This window comes from Ornithodoros turicata, chromosome 5 (assembly GCF_037126465.1).
Source record: "Ornithodoros turicata isolate Travis chromosome 5, ASM3712646v1, whole genome shotgun sequence".
Classification (NCBI taxonomy): domain Eukaryota; kingdom Metazoa; phylum Arthropoda; class Arachnida; order Ixodida; family Argasidae; genus Ornithodoros; species Ornithodoros turicata.
The window spans coordinates 32,580,475-32,601,283 of record NC_088205.1 but is presented as its reverse complement, the minus strand read 5'-3'; the positions used below and the strand labels follow the sequence as shown (position 1 = coordinate 32,601,283).

Genomic DNA, 20,809 nt, shown 5'->3' with positions numbered 1-20,809 from the left:
CTTTCTGCAAGAAGATCCAGGAGGAGGCATCTCTTTTGCATGGTTTCTCGTGACGCCGAGTGAGTATTTCAGTTTTTATCATCAATCAGCATTGCATCACTTTATCGTTTCAATCCTGCACTCTGCAGGAGCACATTTCAACTAGAAACTGGTATTATTCCGGCTTATTTCATTTAGCCGTTTGTATTGCTGTTCTTTATTGACTGTAACGCATGCTTGTTGTGTTCATAACTTAAATGTTACACCAATGTCTCGAAAGGTAGAACATAAGGAGCTGGTGTCCCTTATAACTTCACATGGAATTAGGGTATTTTGTTGGGTTGGCATGCTGCTTGTCCACCCTTGAACATTAGCATTCCTTTGCAATTGAAATTGCGCCTTCTTACCCACTTAGAATTTGCGGCAATAAGTGCATAGCATGGCGGATAATGTTCGATGTCCCTCTCCTTATTTTTTTGTCGGAAATAAAGTCGTTGAGTAAAGCTACCGGTAGCTGGCTAGTACGTGTAGCTCCATATCTTAATATATTGAAAGCTGGGTGACCACGCCGGATCAGACAGGGTGGTCCGGTCGACCTCTTCATTTTTTTCTTTCAAACATATTTTAAAGCCTTGTCCCTAGGAGGTATATTGGCGCTGAAAGTAGTTGAAAATAATCGGTGGTTATTTTTTTAGTGTACTATCATTCAGATGTGGGCATTTCGACCATTGCGCTTTTTATGCAGTTTGACGCCAAGTATCTTTATAACTATTTGACATATTTAGCTGAATTTGTTATCCGCGTATTGTCTGGGATGGGTAGCACTGCATACGAAGTTCTGCAGATTGTAAGAAGGTGCATCTTTGATGAGCAAAAAATCGCAAAGTTGCTTCATTTGTAAAATATGGCACGTTTTGGGAACCTCATAACTCGTCCCCCGTTTGTGATACCAGAAAATAATCCACATCATTGTGTTCGTCTCAAAATGCCCTTTCCTCGCATAACAAGTGCATTGCATTGTGAATTACGGCAACGGCCCCAACAGTCCTTTTATGAAGGATGTCTACGAGAAATGTGTAAATTCGACAGCGTGTATCCCATATATTCCCACTCGTGACATCGTTCATTTTACTCACAAACGTTCTCCGAGAAGACTCAAAACAGCACACACAAAAATTTGCTTCAAGGATGGTCGAAGTTACGTTCGTAACTCAATGTCATTCGCAAAGTAATTTCGTCCATGTCTGAAGCAATTTTTTATATGTGCTGTTTTGAGTGGTCATGAAGAACGTTTGTGAGTGTACGAGTGGGAATATATGGTATGTGCGATGTCGAGTATACGCATTTTCCGTAGATACCATTCACAAAAAGACCGTTGGGGTGCAATTCGCGATACGATGGACTCGCTATGCGGAGAAAGGTCATTTCGAAACGAACAAAATGATGTAGATCATTTTCAAGCATCACAAGTGGGGGCCGAGTTGTGAGGTTCTCAAAACGTATCATATTTTACATATGAGGCAACTTTGCGATTTTTTATCTCCTCAGAGGCAAACCTTAGGATTCTCAGAGCATAGGACGCAGTGCTGCCCACCTGACACAACACTTGAAAACAAATTCAGCTGAATATGTCAAATAGATATGTGGCGTTGAACTGTGTGCGAAGTGCAATGGTCGAAATCCCCTATCTGAATGATAATTCATTGAAAAATAACCACCAATTATTTTCAACTACTTTCAGTGCCAGTATGCTTCCTAGGGACGAGGCTTTAATATATGTTCGAAAGAAAAAATTGGAAAGGTTGACCAGACCACCCTGCCTGATCCTGCGTGAAATCACCCAGCTTCTGTTTCTCCCTAGCAGTAAGAAAGTGTGGTGCCCTCTGTATGCTGGTGCGCCGCGGTGCTGTGCTCTGCTCTCCATAGTATTTATTCATCCAGAATGCAAGAAGCATTACAAAGTTCTTTCTTTGTTATGACTATAGTCTAAAAACTGAGTGGTACAGAAAGCCCATTTTGATCACAAAATGTTATACTTGTGCGACATAACTGCAGTATGCTGTATGAATACAGAGGGTAAAATGGATGCGAGGCAAACGCGGAGGTAGCTCTAATCATGATATGCGTGTGGAACAAAGAAATCAGTGTTAGATTCAACATGGAAATTGTGTGCTTTCTCTCCCCCTTTTTTTTCGGTTATGAGTAGTACAGGTGAGGGAGGTGCATGTGTCAGTATGAAGGACATTAGGGTGCAGCGAATTTATGTGGTACATATTTTATAACAAAACACAAGCACGCAATTCTCTGGTGCATGGTGAGATTAGTGCAGTGATTTTCCATGAACTAAAAATCTCATTCCTGCATACATCACCTGTGTCACTAGTCATCAAAAGTAAAAATTTGTACTTGCTTCACTGATGGCATTGCTGATTCTTTCATTTAAAACCTATTTTGTGATTGGAACTACCTGTTGAATTGCTTGGGATGTATTTCCTGGAATAATCTCGGTGACATTTGTGATTATACGAGTGAAGCGTGCTTATTTCATAACCAAACATATTCGTCGTTTCAACAATTTTAGGCCACATCTATAATGACAAACACTGTAAGATCATTGCGTCTTCACACAGTCACTCCACATGAAATCATCAATATCTAACGATATTTAAATTGATATATGTAGTATCCCAGTATGAGCGAAGGTCTTTATGACCAGTATAAGACCTTAAGATATTTCTTCGCTTGTATTGGAAAGTACTCAGCCAGCACCATAAAGGTGTCTGTACTAGTGCCACCATACTGAATGTGTAATGTCAAGAAGTGTGTGCATGTGGACCTGCATTCGAATGGTAGTAACTGTCGTACTACATATCCTGCATTTTCTTTCTTACAGGAGTATACTGTGGATCAGCCCTGCAGGGGCAGCAAGCTGAAGAACGAAGCCAGAACCTATGAAGAAGTTCTGGGGATTGTGTCGAAAACAGCACAAGTGTAAGGGAACGTTTTACTTGGTAACCAGATATACTTAATATACTTTGCAACTCTAAGATGTTCTTTTGATCGCTGCAGATTCAACAGATGTCACAGATTTCTCACCATTTCTCTGTATGTACAATAAATGCTCGGTCCTGTACTCTATGACTTGTGTCACACATTACTGCATGACTTGCAATTCCATAAAAGGAACACAAACACAATTACACATCCTTCGGTGCTGTTCCCAAATTTGTGGGAATTAATGCACTCCACACTTTAAACAAAAGCCGACCCTCTCAGGTGGCCGTGAAAATTACGGGAAAGAGCCGGCAACATAGCTGCCATTAAAATCCCTGTAAATTTTACGGCTGCGTTTTTTGTAAGACACCGTAATTTTCACGGGAAAAAAACAGCATTCTGGTTACATCAAAATTACTGTAAATTTAACGGCAGTACTTCTTCCGAAGTGGCCGTAATTTTAACGGGAAACGTCCGGCAACATAGCTGCCATTAAAATATACGTATATTTTACGGTAGTTTTTTTACAGTGTGGCCAACCGAGCCGTGCTTGGCAAGTGCTTGGCCAACGAGCTCGTTCTTGGTACAGGTCTGCCCCCTGGCCGACGGCTTGCCAAACCTTGCTCTGCCTATCACTATGCAACATTGCGCCATCGTTGGCTGGCCGAAAGAGTCGTTGGCCAGCTGTCATCCGACTTTTTGCCAACCGTCAAAGCGTCTTTTCTTTCTTTTTGTTTCTGGTTCTGGTTCTTTTATTCACTAGTTACATGAAAATCAATAGGACATAAGACTGTGAGGGCATGCCCTGTAATACAGCCTTTGCACACTGAACAGAAACTAGCTACTTTGTGGGGAGAATTGTGTTCAGCGGAGCGTGTACGCTATCAATTCAAAAGAGGCTAGCACATGTCAGCACAGAAAGAATAGGGAAATAGAGAACTATGAAAGACTATAACACAGCAATTAGACATATAACAAAGCAGCTTCAAAATGACAGCAAAGTTTATAGAGCAAATTTAAAGGAAAAAGAAATGAGTTTGGAAACATATGTACACCAACAAATGCAAAAGGGGCTAGCACATGTCAGTAACTATGTCGATCCTTATGCACAACAATTAGACATAACAAAGCAACTTCAAAATGGCAGCAGAGTTTATATAGAACATTTACGACATGAAGCTATTACGTGTATTCAAGAAAGAGCGGAACTCCAATTTAAATTGCATAGCAGAGGACAGAAGTCACATTTCAGACGGTAGAGACTCCATAGTTTCGCACCGTAGTATGACATGGAGTAGGTACCAAAGTTGGTACGCAATGAAGGTGTTTATAACGTGGCGGTCTGACGTCACAATGGGTAACTAGACTGAAAGTGGTTCGTTAAAACCAATGGACAAGAGATGTAACCATACTATAGTTTATGCATGAATAATAAAACTTTAAACTTAGCAAGCGCGTAAATGTCATGGACAGACAAGCGTTGAACTGCAAAAGATATGGATTCGGTAGGGGTTAAAAACAACATTATACGCAGAGCTCCCTTTTTGGGCGCGGTGCAGAGGGAGTAGATTGGATGAATATGTGAGACCATGTATTTCTAAGACATACGATATGTCAGACTGAATTAGTGCATGATAGACCATAAGGGTGGTGCTGATCGGAACAAACCTCCTGATTTTCGAGAGCGCAAACAGTCCACTGGTAATCTTGGAATGAACGAAGTTAATATGCTCAGTCTAGCATAGATTCTCCTGGAGGATAACGCCTAAAAACTTTACAGATTACACTCTATTAAGAGCAGAACCGCAGAAGTACAACGTTTCCCTATCAATGCTGATATACTTCTGCCGAGGCCTAAAAATAACATAAGATGCTTTCTGAGTATTTGGGACTAATTTGTTAACCGAGAGCCATTCCGAAAACGCACGGAAGACATTATACCCTTTCACGTACAGGCTAGTCGTAGCAGAGGCATCAACAAAGATACTAGTGTCATCAGCATAAAGAAAGCAGTCTTCAGGAAGAAAATTATGTTAATCATTAATATATATTAGAATTAAAAACGGGCCTAGGGTAGAACCCTGGGGAACGCCAGTAGACAAAGCCCTTAACTCAGAATTATAGCCAGCAATTGATACGAATTGCTTTCGACTGTTCAGATAGCCCCTTAATAGATTGAGAGGAAGACCTCGTATACCATATCGTTCGGCTTTTTAGAGGAGAATTCTGTGATTAATTAAATCAAAAGCTTTCGTTAAATCTATGAAAATAACCATTGTCAGTAGTTTTTCCTCAATGTTCTTTTTAATTTTTCTGTGACATTTATGAGTGCCAGAGCAGATGATCTTCCTTGGCGAAAGCCGAACTGGAAAGGATGGAACAGATCAAGTTTTTCAAAGAAAGGTTCAAGTCTTATGTATACGAGTTTTTCAAACACCTTGCTGAGAGGTGAAAGTAGTGAAATGGGACGATAGTTGGACACATCCGTTCTGCTTCCTTTCTTATAAATGGGAATAACTTTCGCTACCTTAAGCGCGTCAGGAAATATTCCCTGAGAAAAAAATGCATTGGCTATATCTGAAAGAGGATCAGCAAGTAAATGGGCAAGTCGTTTCAATAGCACAGTGGATATGCGATCATGCCCCGATGATTTCGAGGGTCTAAGAGAATCAATAACAGATATAACCGCTTCGGCGGTTGATGGTTCAAGGAAAAGACTATGCGGATTAAAGAAGAGGTAAGAGGGGTGACTGACTACTCCTACTCAGTATAGGTACACGATTAACCACGCTAGTGAAATAATCGTTGAATGTATTGGCAATTTCAGCTGGATCAGTCAGCAAGTCACCGCTCTGGGAAAGGAGTGACGTAACCATATCGTTCCGAGTATTCTTGTTCAGCAAAGCACTGTTTATCATGTTCCAGATAGCCTTGGAGTTACCCTGGGATTCCCTGATAACCTTAATAAAGTATTCTTGTTTGGCTTCTCGGAGCACGTTTTTGAGAACGTTATTATTTAACGGTGATCGCCGCATCTTGACATACACATTTATGTTTGATACTTCTAAAAATGGCCTTAGTGATCCACGGCTGCCGAATTCTACCCCGCTTGGATACGGCAGATGTGGAAGACGATCTGGTGATCATACCTGATAAAAGTGAGAAAAAATAATTAAACTCCGCATTTGCATCAGGGAACGGGGAAAAATCCCAGGAAACTTGGGAGATAAGACTCTCAAGCGTTTCAAAATTTATCCTGTTTGTCACGGACAATGGAAAACATGGTTCAGCGTGCTCCTTGCTGCCAACGTAGATCAATTCATGATCCGAGTTGCATAATGTAAAAGCGCTAAAACCAGGACGAACGCAGACACACACAACATCGAGCGCTCACTTTCAACAACTTTACTGACATGTCACATGGCAAGTGCTTATATTCATTGCAACAGGAACTCCCTTTTCCTTTCAGATATCGAAATACTTTCCGAGCTAACACACGTATTGCCCGCTTTCTTGATCAGGCAAACCTCCCAGATCTCTCGATCTCTCTGCTTTTTATATCTCCCTCTTACCTCTGTTTTATCAAAAATGCCATCACAGCCGCACTCTCTTGTGTGTATATACAAGTTACCTTGTTTACTATTTTTACAATTTTTATGTTCTTTTAGGCGGGTGTTCAGACTTCTCCCTGTTTGTCCTATGTATCTCTTCCCACAACTTAATGGAATCTCATACACCACTTCTTGTGCACATGGTACCTGAGCTTCCACATGCCTAACTGTACAACCTATTCTTTTATCTCTGTTAATAACTGCAGGTAGAGACGACAGTTTTTTATTGCGCCCACACACTACCCGAACATGATGGCTACGTGCCATCTTGATCAATCTATGCGATAGCCCATGGATATACGGAATTACAACAATCCTATCCCGCCTACCCTCCGTGTTATCCTTGTCTCGCCCTGTTCCCTTAAGAACCCTACAACAAACACTATATATCATTCTCAAGGTGCAACCGGCGTTTTTTAACCTTTCTACCTGTCCCTGAAAGCTTTCATCTACCTCATGGCTGCATGATCTGGATAGAGCTGCTTTGATAGCCCCTAGGACCACGCCTCTTTTCACTGTTTTCGAAATATTTGAGTCGAAGGGCATAACAGGTTTATTTGACCTTTGTTGGTAGCGCCAACAAAGATGGTCTTCTCTGACGATAAGCAGCAAGTCAAGGAATTGTATTTTTCTTTCATGTAAAAATTCAGTGGTGAATTCCAGCTATGTCTTTGAACACCGAGATTATCACTTCTCTGTTCACCTCATTACACTCGTCCGCTATCACCAAATAATCAGCTACATATCGGAAAATTCTTACTCCATCTATCTTTTTCTTCTCAGATTTTCCTTGATAGACCTGTCTATTGCAGCTAGGTATATATTACCTAGTGCCGGCGCCACTTTTGATCCTATACACACCCCTTGCTTTTGGATGAAAATTTGTTTTTCATGTTCTATGTACGTTGACGTTAAATATTTCCTGAGAAGCCACATAAATTGGTCACATCCCATGCCCACAGCATTTTGAAACCTTACACATCCAAACTCATCAATACAATTTATAACCTCCTCACACATCTTATCAACCGGTAAGCTGTAATATAAATCCGTTATATCGAGTGAAAATACATTATTCTCCTTAGGTCCCAGTGTTTTCAACGTCCTGCACACCTCATCCGAATTTTTCACCATAAAGGGATCCTTCACTGTCAAAAGAGATAACCACTTTTGTAGAAATGCGCTAAGGGCAATCTGCCATGTCCCTCTCTCGGATACAATTGCTCTAAAAGGCAAACCCCTCTTATGTGTTTTCACTGAGAAAAACACCTCAAGGTATAGTTCTCTTTCCAGATCCAGCTTCTTTGCTAATTGTTCTTGACCCCACTGAACACACCGTTTCTTCACTTCAACCTTCTCCTGTCTAGACGGTCTTCCTTTGACTTCTGTGAAATTCTTTTCCAAGGCCGCTGCTGCTCGCTGATCGTAGGAAGGCTGGTCCAGAACGCAGAAGCCTCCTGTCTTGTCTGTCTGCAGTAGTCTGAGGTCTTTTCCTTTCAATTCTCTAACTGTCGCCCTCAACGCTTTTTCTTCTGTGTTGCCGTCCTTCTTTCGTTGAAGCACCTCAACTGCGGATGAGATGTATCGACTTTTTTCTTCCTCCGGCAGTCTGCTCGCGATTTCGTGGACCACTCCAGGGCTGCTGACTCTATCTGTTTCTAACCGAGGTGCATACTTCGGTCCTTTCCCCAAAATCTTCCTGGTGTTGTCGCTTATATTCACTGCACCTACGTATTCTACTTTTCCACGTGCAACCTCACTACGATGTTATGTTATGCCCTTCGACTCAAATATTTCGAAAACAGTGAAAAGAGGCGTGGTCCTAGGGGCTATCAAAGCAGCTCTATCCAGATCGTGCAGCCATGAGGTAGATGAAAGCTTTCGGGGACAGGTAGAAAGGTTAAAAAACGCCGGTTGCACCTTGAGAATGATATATAGTGTTTGTTGTAGGGTTCTTAAGGGGACAGGGCGAGACAAGGATAACACGGAGGGTAGGCGGGATAGGATTGTTGTAATTCCGTATATCCATGGGCTATCGCATAGATTGATCAAGATGGCACGTAGCCATCATGTTCGGGTAGTGTGTGGGCGCAATAAAAAACTGTCGTCTCTACCTGCAGTTATTAACAGAGATAAAAGAATAGGTTGTACAGTTAGGCATGTGGAAGCTCAGGTACCATGTGCACAAGAAGTGGTGTATGAGATTCCATTAAGTTGTGGGAAGAGATATATAGGACAAACAGGGAGATGTCTGAACACCCGCCTAAAAGAACATAAAAATTGTAAAAATAGTAAACAAGGTAACTTGTATATACACACAAGAGAGTGTGGCTGTGATGGCATTTTTGATAAAACAGAGGTAAGAGTGAGATATAAAAAGCAGAGAGATCGAGAAATCTGGGAGGCTTGCCTGATCAAGGAAGCGGGCAACACGTGTGTTAGCTCGGAAAGTATTTCGATATCTGAAAGGGAAAGGGAGTTCCTGTTGCAATGAATATAAGCACTTGCCATGTGACATGTCAGTAAAGTTGTTGAAAGTGAGCGCTCGATGTGGTGTGTGTCTGTGTTCGTCCTGGTTTTAGCGCTTTTACTTTGTGCAAGTCTATCACCAACAAGCCCAAAGGGATGTTTTAACGAACTTCATGATTCGAGATATCGCACCCAACGGTACCGTGGATCAGATTAGTATCAGGAATATTGTTACAATATGGTCAAGTAATGATCCACTTCCGTTGTCACGTGGACGAGTGACCGTAGTTACCAATTGTTTGAAGCCGTGGCTAGCTAGAATCTCAAGGTAATGAGTGGCTGATGTATCTAGATCTAAGAGATCTATGTTAAAATCGCCTAACAGGATGACGTTAAGTTTATCCTCGTTACATCTATGCAGTATGGAGTCGAGCTCGCTCAGAAAATCTAACAGAGCAGAATTAGGGGATCTATATAAAACTCCTCAAATAAGTGGTCGACCTACAAAGGTGGAGAGGGATTTCGGGCAAGACGGTGTCTCAATAAACAACGATTCGATTAGTTGAGAGCGGAAACAGATATCATGTCTCACCAAATAGGGTATCACAGAACTGATGTACAAAGCAACTCCACCATGTAATCCACCGATTCTGTTGTTAACTTCAATGTTATAATTGTCGATATGGAAATAAGCATCCTGTTGCTGTTGCAACCAGGTTTCGGACAACGCAGAAAAGAGCACTTTGCCCCTCAGTGCATTAATAACTGAAATGAATTCATCGAAGTGTGCATTCAAGCTCTGAATATTTAAGTGCACAGAAAACGGGTACTTAAAGGGACTCTGACCAGAAGTTCGACAAATCTTTCATTTGCATCTATTACGAAGGTATAATATGCCTCCAAGCCACACGCGAAATATTTTGTCTGTGCGCGGCGGCAAAGTTCGCCAAACGGGGAGCTGAAAACCGGCTTCGCTTTTCCTCCTCAACTTGCGCAATCGGCACCGAAATCTAGCCTCTTTGTAGTGGACATCCTCCAATTTCCGTGTGCGTGACGAAAGCACGAGGTCCATGTTTCATTGGGCGCAGGACTGGAAGTTCTGTTGTTAGTGAGTTTGTGAGAGCGGCGGCATCCGTCCGGAAAGCGATCCTCAATATGGACGTCGAATCAAGAAATGCGGAGACTTCGAGCCCGGAACTTTTTTCTGACCTTTCTGCGATAGAGAAGGAAGCAGCTCGGTAGCCTTGCTTTCGAAACGTCGCCGATGCCGCGAATGCGAGACGAAGTTAGAGCTATACGAACATCGGTCACAGACGAAGCAAAGAGCATCAGTCGAGTAAAGTTTCTTCCGTTGTTGCTGGAAGGTGGTCCGTTGATGTGCTCACAGATCGGAGATATTCCCAAGAGACGTCCGACAGGCGGTATTCTCGAACAATAACTGGGCTTTATTTACATAGTTATTTACATAACTATATACAAGACAATACTATAGCGACTGAAGTCACGGGGCTTTCGCCTCGTCTTCATCAAGTCGTTGCGGCTTCCACACACAGATTTTCATGTGTCCTTCGCTTAAAAGAGTGACATTTGGGACACAATCCCCCTCCAGCAAGCACCAATCCCAGAAGCCCGGTTCAAACCTCCCCAACTGATGGTTGGCCTAGTTTGAATTTAGACCGAACCAGGCACCTCCTAATTGTCCGCCCACTACACGGTATTTATGGGTAACGGACCAAGCTGTCAACCCGTGCACCATGCAACTTTGGACAGTGCATCTTCCTTGGCCCACTCTACTGATTTATTGCCAGCGAGCATCTGGTCGCGAAGACCCCCTGAGGCGTCAAGTGTCCCCCGTCCAACGTGCCTTCCCCGAGCCTCTGTCGGGTGGCTATTGCACTGAGTTGGAAATGCACAATATTCGCGGGGATTCTAAAAAGTACAACTCTTACAAGTCGCCTGTCTTTGACAGACATGTAAGCGATCAGCTTTTTAACGCACACTGTGATCGAACATGTAAACGTTCTCTGAAATTTCGTGTCCTGATATTTAATGCGCACTTGCTGTTTATGGTGCTGGTGCGGCTGGTGTGTCATAATGCCGAAGGAGATCGAATGCTTGTGCTGCAAGGAGTTCGAAAACACTGCCGAATGACTGCAGTATGAGTGCATTACAACCCACGAAGAGTTCCAACTTCTATGCTTCAATATCACTGTCCTGAAGGTGGCATATTTTGTGGCATAACTGGAAGGTGGCATAACTTCGTGAGCAGCGCGAACCTATGAGCGACTATATTCACAAGTGAGTCACATGTGTCCTTGTCGAACGATGTTAAAATTTGGGAGCTCAAAACTGGTTTGGTCATGCATTAAAGTCGCTAAAAACTCCAGTACGGCGCAGCACATAAAAAGACTATAGAATACACAACTCTGCATTGAAGAAAAGCAATATAGGCAATTTTGTAATTGTCAGTGTGCTGTGTCCTGAGTCAAATATTTATGTATTGCCCTGTGCACAGGGTTTTAGCCTCGGTTTTTAGCGATATTGAGTCTTCTTGATTGTCGATTCAGCGAAAAGTAAAACGATGTTGGTTTCTAAAAGAACACAGCAGGGTGTGGGCAAATATAGAGGGTGTGGGCAGGTAAACTGCAGTTGCTCTCAGGTACATGTGGGAATGACACTGCACACACACACACACACACTGTACTCTAACCGGTTACCTATTTGCCTAAACTCTATTTTATGTACATCTGTGTAGACTATACAGATACACTGCGTATCACCAGTTTGCAAGATGAGTATGACACAAGCTTGGGAAAAACAAGAGCATGGTCATCCCCCCCTGTGCAGTGAAGAGGGTCGGGCAAGCCTTCTCCACAGAAACTGCCACAGGCTTCAAGTACCCAAGATCCTAACTGGAGGTACCTCTTCGCACAGCTCGTCTATTGCATTTAAAATAATTCAGCATCTGTACTTATGATGACTTATAGCTCTCAGGATGATGCATGGTTCATAAGTTCAATATGTTGTGTTGAAACACAACACTAGTCCTTTTTAGTGAGTCTTGCGGAACAATACATGAGCACTCCTTTCGTGACATTGTGTACCGTTGCTACAGTGAACAATTTCTTGAGCAAGACTGATGAACAAACGAAAAGTCTGTTTTCCAAATATGTATGTTCCTTGTAACTTCCGTATTTGTTAAGTGACCCATGTTGATGTCCCCCCTCATGTATTGCCTGCAAGGGCCTTTGAGGTATATTCATAAATAAATAAATATCGAAACCGGAAAAAGATGTAACATCTGTTGTAACAGCTATCCTCTCTTTGTGTGAATGATACATAAACATTCTCAGAAGATATGTAGTCACACTTTGCATCATTGTGCCTAAAGCCTAGTTCCACCTCTTACATCATCTCCACATCTTCAATCTCCAAAGCAGTACAAGGCTAAAGTAATCAGCTACTACATAAAAAAAGGAAGGGGAGGAAAATAAAAGCTGGCACATCTAAAATTCGGAGAAACCCTGGTGCTTTCACGGGGCTACTCACGGCTCAGTCCTGGATCAGATACCGATGGAAAACGGCTTTTCTCAGTCTCAGTAATAGATTCCCTTGATTGCCCTGACTGTGAGGCACAACTCATTGGCTTGCTGGCAAGTGGGCTTGCGTCTGATAGTGCGGTTTGAAATAAAGGGAGCAAGGAACATCTCTCTACGGTCTTAAGAAGGATATCAACATTACCTGTCAAGGCACAGCATTTCATATCGCTTTCAGTAAGTACAACACTCCTCATAGCAGTTACCATTCGTGCTGGGAAAGCATGCTGAAGTTATTAGCTCAGGCAGTGCATCCAGAACTGTGAGTCAGGTTCATAGAGAGCACTTGGTGAGAGGGACAGCAATAGTGTCCAGTGAAGACACTCCAGGAATTTTGCACAGGTTTGGGGGTCACACCTTTTAATAGTTTTGATGGAAAGCAGGGTGTGTGATGCACTGACCTCTGGTGGATGAATTCTTAATTGTTACTTATAACCAGAGTTCGAGGTAACTCGTTACAAGTAACTCGTTACTGTAACTAAGTTCCTTTTTTTGGTAACTTGTAACGTAACTCGGTACTTTTGCGCCGTGGTAACTTTCACAGGAACTCGTTCCTTTTTTTGGTAACTTTTCTAAAGTAACTTAAGTTAAGTTCCAAGTTACTTTTAACTCGCTTTTCACTCACGTCCACACATTTTCTTGCTTTCTCTCCGGTTCCTTCCAATCCCAAAATTCGCGGTCACCCCCCAGCCGGCGCACTCCGTCACTATACTCAGCCGCTATGCGGGAAGCTGCCTTACAGGATGTTAATTCAATGGGAGACGGCGTTTTTGCCAATTAACAGCAAAACAGAATAAAATTTTTAAGATGTCATCGCCTAATAGAGAAGAACACCATGTAAAGGACCCCTGGAGACATGAAAGGCGCCAGCAGAATATAAGCCTAGTGCACCCTGGCCAAATGAATTTTAATGCATTGCGCCTATGGGGATTCCGTCGATTTTTGCAAATCGCCCATGTTCAGACTACGATTTTTCGACAAAGGCAGTCAAATTCTGCAAATGTCATCGCCTATTTTCGTTCAGTACGTCCTCCAGGCCACATACCAACCACGGCACGATGTGTGAGTGTTAATCCTGATGCACCCAGGGCCTTCAAAGTTGCGACTCAGACAGGGTTCCCCTCCTAGGCGCTCGACGGACTAAGTCCCAGTATTATCGTAATAGGCATGCGCTGAGACTGTACGGCCGGTCTGAAGGAGTTCGAAACGAGAACTGTCATGTTTTCCAGAACTCGAAGTGGCTGACAGAACAGACAACTTTATTTTCAGTGAGTAATATAGAAATGATACCGTCTTGTATTTTATATCGCTTTTATATTAAACTATACAACTTGATAAAACTGTCCATTTCGAGTGCCGATTTGGAAGCGATTTTGTCAAACGCGACCTCTCAGGGTGCAACAGGGGAACAAGGTACGGGGTTCAAACCCCGTGATCTTCCTTTCACATATACATATTACAAAATTAGCTTAGGACATCTTTAATATTATTGTTATATCGAATGATATTAAACCCCGAAGTTGAGGAAATTGGCCATTTGGTCATTTCGAGTGCCGGTTTGGAAGCCATTTTGTCAAACCCGACCTCTCAGGGTGCAACAGGGGAACAAGATACGGGGTTCAAACCCCGTGATCTTCCTTTCACATATACATATTACGAAATTAGCTTTGGACATCTTTAATATTATTTTTATATCAAATGATATTAAGTCCCAAAGTTGACGAAATTGGCCTCTTGTCCATTTCGAGTGCCGTTTAGGAAGCGATTTTGTCAAAGGCGACCTCTCAGGGTGCAACAGGGGAACAAGATACGGTGTTCAAACCCCGTGATCTTACTTTCAGATATACATATTACAAAATTAGCTTAGAACATCTCTAATATTATTTTTATATCAAATAATATTAAGCCCCGAAGTTGACGAAATTCGCCACTTGGCCATTTCGAGTGCCATTTTGGAAGCGATTTTGTCAAACCCGACCTCTCAGGGTGCAACAGGGGAACAAGATACGGGGTTCAAACCCCGTGATCTTATGTTCACATATACATACTACAAAATCAGCTTAGGACATATTTAATATTATTTTTATATCAAATGATATTAAGCCCCGAAGTTGAGGAAATTGGCCATTTGGTCATTTCGAGTGCCGGTTTGGAAGCCATTTTGTCAAACCCGACCTCTCAGGGTGCAACAGGGGAACAAGATACGGGGTTCAAACCCCGTGATCTTCCTCTCACATATACATATTACGAAATTAGCTATGGACATCTTTAATATTATTTTTATATCAAATGATATTAAGTCCCAAAGTTGACGAAATTGGCCACCTGCCCATTTCGAGTGCCGTTTAGGAAGCGATTTTGTCAAACGCGACCTCTCAGGGTGCAACAGGGCAACAAGATACGGTGTTCAAACCCCGTGATCTTACTTTCACATATACATATTACAAAATTAGCTTAGGACATCTTTATTATTATTTTTATATCCAATGATATTAAGCCCCGAAGTTGACGAAATTCGCCACTTTGCTATTTCGAGTGCCGTTTTGGAAGCGATTTTGTCAAACGCGACCTCTCAGGGTGCAACAGGGGAACAAGATACGGGGTTCAAACCCCCTGATCTTACTTTCACATATACATATTACAAAATTAGCTTAGGACATATTTAATATTATTTTTATATCAAATGATATTAAGCCTCGAAGTTGACGAAATTCGCCACTTTGCTATTTCGAGTGCCGTTTTGGAAGCGATTTTGTCAAACGCGACCTCTCAGGGTGCAACAGGGGAACAAGATACGGGGTTCAAACCCCGTGATCTTACTTTCACATATACATATTACAAAATTAGCTTAGGACATATTTAATATTATTTTTATATCAAATGATATTAAGCCTCGAAGTTGACGAAATTGGCCATTTGGCCATTTCGAGTGCCGGTTTGGAAGCCATTTTGTGAAACCCGACCTCTCAGGGTGCAACAGGGGAACAAGATACGGGGTTCAAACCCCGTGATCTTACTCTCACATACACATACTACAAAATCAGCTTAGGACATCTTTAATATTATTTTTATATCAAATAATATTAAGCCTCGAAGTTGACGAAATTTGCCACTTGGCCATTTCGAGTGCCGTTTTGGAAGCGATTTTGTCAAACGGGACCTCTCAGGGTGCAACAGGGGAACAAGGTACGGGGTTCAAACCCCGTGATCTTCCTTTCACATATACATATTACAAAATTAGCTTAGGACATCTTTAATGTTATTGTTATATCGAATGATATTAAGTCCCGAAGTGGATGAAATTGGCCAATGGCCATTTCGAGCGCAGGTTTGGAAGCGATTTTGTCAAACTCGACCTGCCATGGTGCAACAGGGGAACAAGGTACGTGGTTCAAACTCCATGATCTTAGTTTCAGATATACACATTAGAAAATCAGCCTTGGACATCTTTAATATTATTGTTATATAAAAATATATTAAAGGACAACGGAAACGAAATTTGTCCATTGCAAAAAGGGGACCGAACAAGGTGTAAATATTATGTAAAATTATGGTGCCACTAGTATTTTGCAAGTACACTGTGCGGATGGCCATATTTCTGACGATTACGAGAGCGCTGGGCCGCCCACCCGACACGATCGCCCATGGAGCGCGCCAAGCATTGCGGGAAAATCTGAGGAGCGCGTGACGTCAAATATCTCTCGCGCTCCATGTGCGGTTGCACGGTACAAACACGGCGAATTCTGAATAACGCCTGAAGATGTTTGATTCGGAGATCTCGTGGAAGTCTGAAGACAATATATCCTATGAGAGATGGGTTCGTACATGCTTCTTCGTCTTCGTTCTTTCCCCGTAGCAGGAATTAGACGTACGCCGAAACACCAAATGAAATGAAGCGAAATGAAAGTCAGGAACTCCAACAGGAGAGCCAACGTGCGTCACTTCCGTGGTCTGCTACGGCGGCGCGGCGACGCTCACCAGGGGCTCAGAGTGCTCCACGGCCGAATTTTGTATCGCGATTGTGGCGGCGTTTCAACCAATATACGCAAATCTAAGTCGAATTCCGGATTGTTTTGGTACACATCGCAATATGAGGCAAATAGCTTTGCAGCCTATTTTCGTTTCCGTCGTCCTTTAAGCCCCGAAGTTGATGAAATAGGCCATTTGGCCATTTCGAGTGCCATTTTGGAAGCGATTTTTAAAACGCGCCCTCTCAGGGTGCAACAGGGGAACAAGATACGGGGTTCAAACCCCGTGATCTTACTTTCTCATATACATACTACAAAATCAGCTTAGGACGCTTTTTGCTTAGGGAGTGTCGTTTCGGAAGCAGTTTCTTCAAACGCGACCTCTCCATGTACGGCCTGGCACCAGGATTAAAGGGGCTTCGCACGTTTTAAAGGGCTCGATCTGCTGCCGAGCGTTGCGGTATCCTCTGTTACAATCCCAGTACAAGCCGTTCATAGTATCTTTTTGGCACAATGATACAAGTCATTTGAGTCATTGTAAAGGGCCCTGCTGCCGCCTTTTCCAAATTTTGCGGTGTTTTCCGATGCAATCAAAGGAGAGGGGCATAACGTAAGCCGTCGCGTCTTTATAGGTGTGTAAAATGTCGGCCACCATGATTAAAGGGGTTTTTGTCCGTTTTAAAGGGCTCTGCTGTAGCCTTTTATGGAGTTTGCGGCCGCATCCGTTATAATTCCAGTAGAACGGCAATAGCATGCATAACCCGTTGCGTATACTTATATGACTTTGGAACTATGATACAAGGGGTATCGACCTTTTTAAAGGGCTCTGCTGCCGCATTTTCTGTATTTTGCGGTAGTCTCTGTTACAATCCCAGTAGAACGGCATTGCACAAGCCATTGATGACATGTCATCGGCAGCATGATACAAGAAGTCTCGCCCGTTCTGAAGGGCTATGCTGCATCCTTTCCCCGATATTTGCGGTCGCCTGTGTTATGATCTCGGTAGAATGACATAGTATAAGTTGTTGATAATATGACTGTGACAGCATGACACAAGGGGTTTTGCTCGTTTAAGAGGGCTCTGCTGCCAAGTTTGCCGAATTTGGCGATCGCCTGTGTTATAACTCCAGCAGAATAGGATTGCACAAGACACTGGTAACTTTCTTTCTTTCGCTCCATGATACAGGGAGTTTCGCCCGTTTTATAAGGCCTTGCTGCCGCCGTATCCAAATTATGCGGTCTCCTCTTGCGCAATTCCGGTAGAAAGGCACAGCGTAAGCCGTCATTAATATGCCTTTGGTATACCATGATACAAGGGGTTTCGTGCGTTTTAAAGGACTTTGTTGCTGCCTTTTCCGCATTTGGTGGTCGCTTCTGTTGCGATCCCTGTAGAAGAGCATCATAAGCCGTTGATAATATCTGTTTGGAACCATGATTAAAGAGGTTTTGCCCGTTCTAAAGGGCTCTGCTGCGGTCTTTTACGGATTTTGCGGTCGCCTCCGTTACAATCCCAGTGGGAAGGGCAATAGCATAAGCCGTCTCGAATATGCCTTTGACACCATGATACAAAGGGTTTTGCCCGTTTTAGAGGGCTCTGCCGGCGCCTCTTCCAAATTTTGCGGTCACCACTGTCAAAATCCCAGTACAAGGGCCTAGTATAAGTCGTTGATAATGGCTTCGCTATGCAGAATACACCAGTGACTCTTTGTGGTGTATTCCATGGGTGCCCCTGCCATCATCGGGGTTGCAGAAAGGTTACTTTTTACTTTTCTCAAAGAAGTTGGCAAGTGATGCAATGTTTCAGAACGATACTGTGGGGGTGGGGGTGGTGGTGAAAGGGCTTGCCGTTGTCGACCTCACGTATATGGCCAACGTCACGACTGACGCCCTGGGGAAATGTGCATCCTGGGCAGACTTCTAGGGTCACTGTGGGTCATTCCTTGCAGGTCGAGGTGTAAGCATACCATGGACTTGTTTATGCGTGCTGCACTTCGAGAACAATTGGTTGATTACCATGAACAGCGAAATTCAAACGGCTTCGTAACGGATATGTTCTCAAGCGGTGAACCACCCCAGGCCATAGTCATGAACTATTTGTTGTTGTTGTTGTAACGGATATGTCTTTTCCTCAGACTTTAGCACCAGTGCTCGTAGGTGTCTGTTGCCGTGTAAATTTGCTGTGCCGGCGATTTGCTGTGCAAGTTCACTTTTGTGCCCGTATCTTGGCAAGTTTTTTTCCCTGCCGTCGCGGCTCTCTCACGCTGAATTCAAACGGAAGGTATCAGCCTTTGGTCCGTTGCGCAACTCGTATCAGCAGCGAAGAGGAACGACAATTTCTTCTTTGTCATTGTTGTTGCGGCTGGCACTATCATCAATGCGCATAGAAGCCAAGATGCGGTACCCGGCGTGATAAGATGTCTGCGTGATTTCGAGTGGAGAGAACCATAGAGTGGTATATCTATATGGATACATATCTATGCGTATATGCATTGGTGGCCAAGGTGTATCGGGAACTCTCATGAATTACAGGGGAGTGGTTGGAAAAATTCAGGGGGAGCGTACACCTCCCTGGGGGGTGGGGGTAATCACCCTGGAAAGGACCGCAATTATAGCAAAATACCTTAGCGTAAACAGCTGAGTGGTATAGTTATTAGGCATTCGCATATACAATTCGTCAATGAGAAACTTCACTTGACACACCAGCAGAGACAAATGAGCTTCTTTTCCAAATTAGACATTGAAAATTTGAAAGGCGTTGCAAGTTCTTCGTACATAGTTCTTCACGAACGATTATCCCAACGTCCAGGAGCACTGAAATTGTCGGTTTACACACTGTATTGCTGATTTTGCTTGCATTTTCAACGTGAAAAAGAAAAAGGAAATCAGGGAAAGAGAAATAATTAAAAATATTCACACAATGACCCTATACTACTCCATCTATATTACTCCATCTAAACTACTCCATCTATATTTTTGTTCTTTTTTTTCACTGCGCCTCTCTGTGCTCAGTATACAGTTTTTCGCGCATGATATCCGGAGAGGCTGCTGCTATGCTGTAAGCCCATAAACTTAGTGTAATAATTAAGATGATGTCATTCTCTGCACTTGTCTCCACTATAACTTCTCAATTATCATATTACTTACAGTGTAGCTTATCAAAATGCACGTTCAGACCAGATCGCTAATCGCTCTAACTACTAGCTGAGGTTCATGAGTCACAAGAACTGCTCGAATGTGAAAGTCCTTCCTAACGTCGACAGGAGCAACACTACATCGAGCAAGGGTAAAAACAATGCCTGAAAACCTGGTTTCATTCCCACTTCTTCATTATTGGTGTGCGTGTGTGGGGGGGGGGTGGGGGGGTGGCAGCTTTATTCTATTTAGTGGTCAAGAGCCCTCGGGACACAGAATAGCTGACTGCAAGCCATGCACATGCGGCCCGCGTGTGTGAGAGCCCTGCTTGCCCTGATCTAAGCATTACTTCATCTTAAGCGATAAATAAATAATGTACTCGAGGGCGCGTAGCACTTGTTTAGCGTTATCTCCAAATCTGGTATTTAGTTCTGCTCCAAAATATCTGGTCCAAAGAAGTCGCGTTTGATCAAACTATTGCCACTCGCATCGCCACAGCACTCGCAGACGCCAAACTGTCCGTATCTTCCATTTCATTTAGTAATAATTCTGGATATAAACGTGATATCGAAGATGTCATCACTTAATTACGTAGTCTGTGTATCCATGCTTAATAGCTATGAGTCCGCGGCCCATACCTGATTCCCTTGCCAGAGCCCGCGAAGTAGCGTTTGGTCAAATCATTCATTTTCAAGCGACCAAAGAACAAACAGGAGACAAGATCAGACACAAGTCGCTCTGTTGTTGTTTCGTGTTTGTTCTTTGGTCGCTTGTGGATTTACACCAACCAGCCCAATCTATATACTTCAGACATTTTGCCAAATCGTCGCCCAAGAGGCACTCACTGGCACCAATTCGTCAGTTTTCTCTTTTTTAGCTCGTAATAACTCTTGATACTGATGGTATCATCATAAAATTACGTAGTCTGTGTATCGTCTGCGGACCGTAGCTGCTGTCCTTGCTGCACTCTTGGAATTCGCATTTAGTGAATTTGTCGTCCAGAAGGCTATCACAGGCGCCAACCTGCCAATTTCATCCGGCAATCTCCCGATATCTGGAA

General features: G+C 43.1%; 1 protein-coding gene and 1 long non-coding RNA gene across 5 annotated transcripts in view; one reads left to right on the top strand and one right to left on the bottom strand.

Moving 5' to 3' along the window:
* Window positions 1-20,809, bottom strand: part of LOC135394316 (tyrosine-protein kinase Fyn-like) — a 204,460-nt gene that overhangs the window by 43,292 nt on the left and 140,359 nt on the right. The gene's annotated exons all lie outside the window — the stretch shown is intronic.
* LOC135394324 (uncharacterized) lies at window positions 6-3,112 on the top strand. The gene is made up of 2 exons (XR_010422839.1): window positions 6-59; window positions 2,873-3,112. It is a non-coding gene; the product is annotated as an uncharacterized LOC135394324 (long non-coding RNA).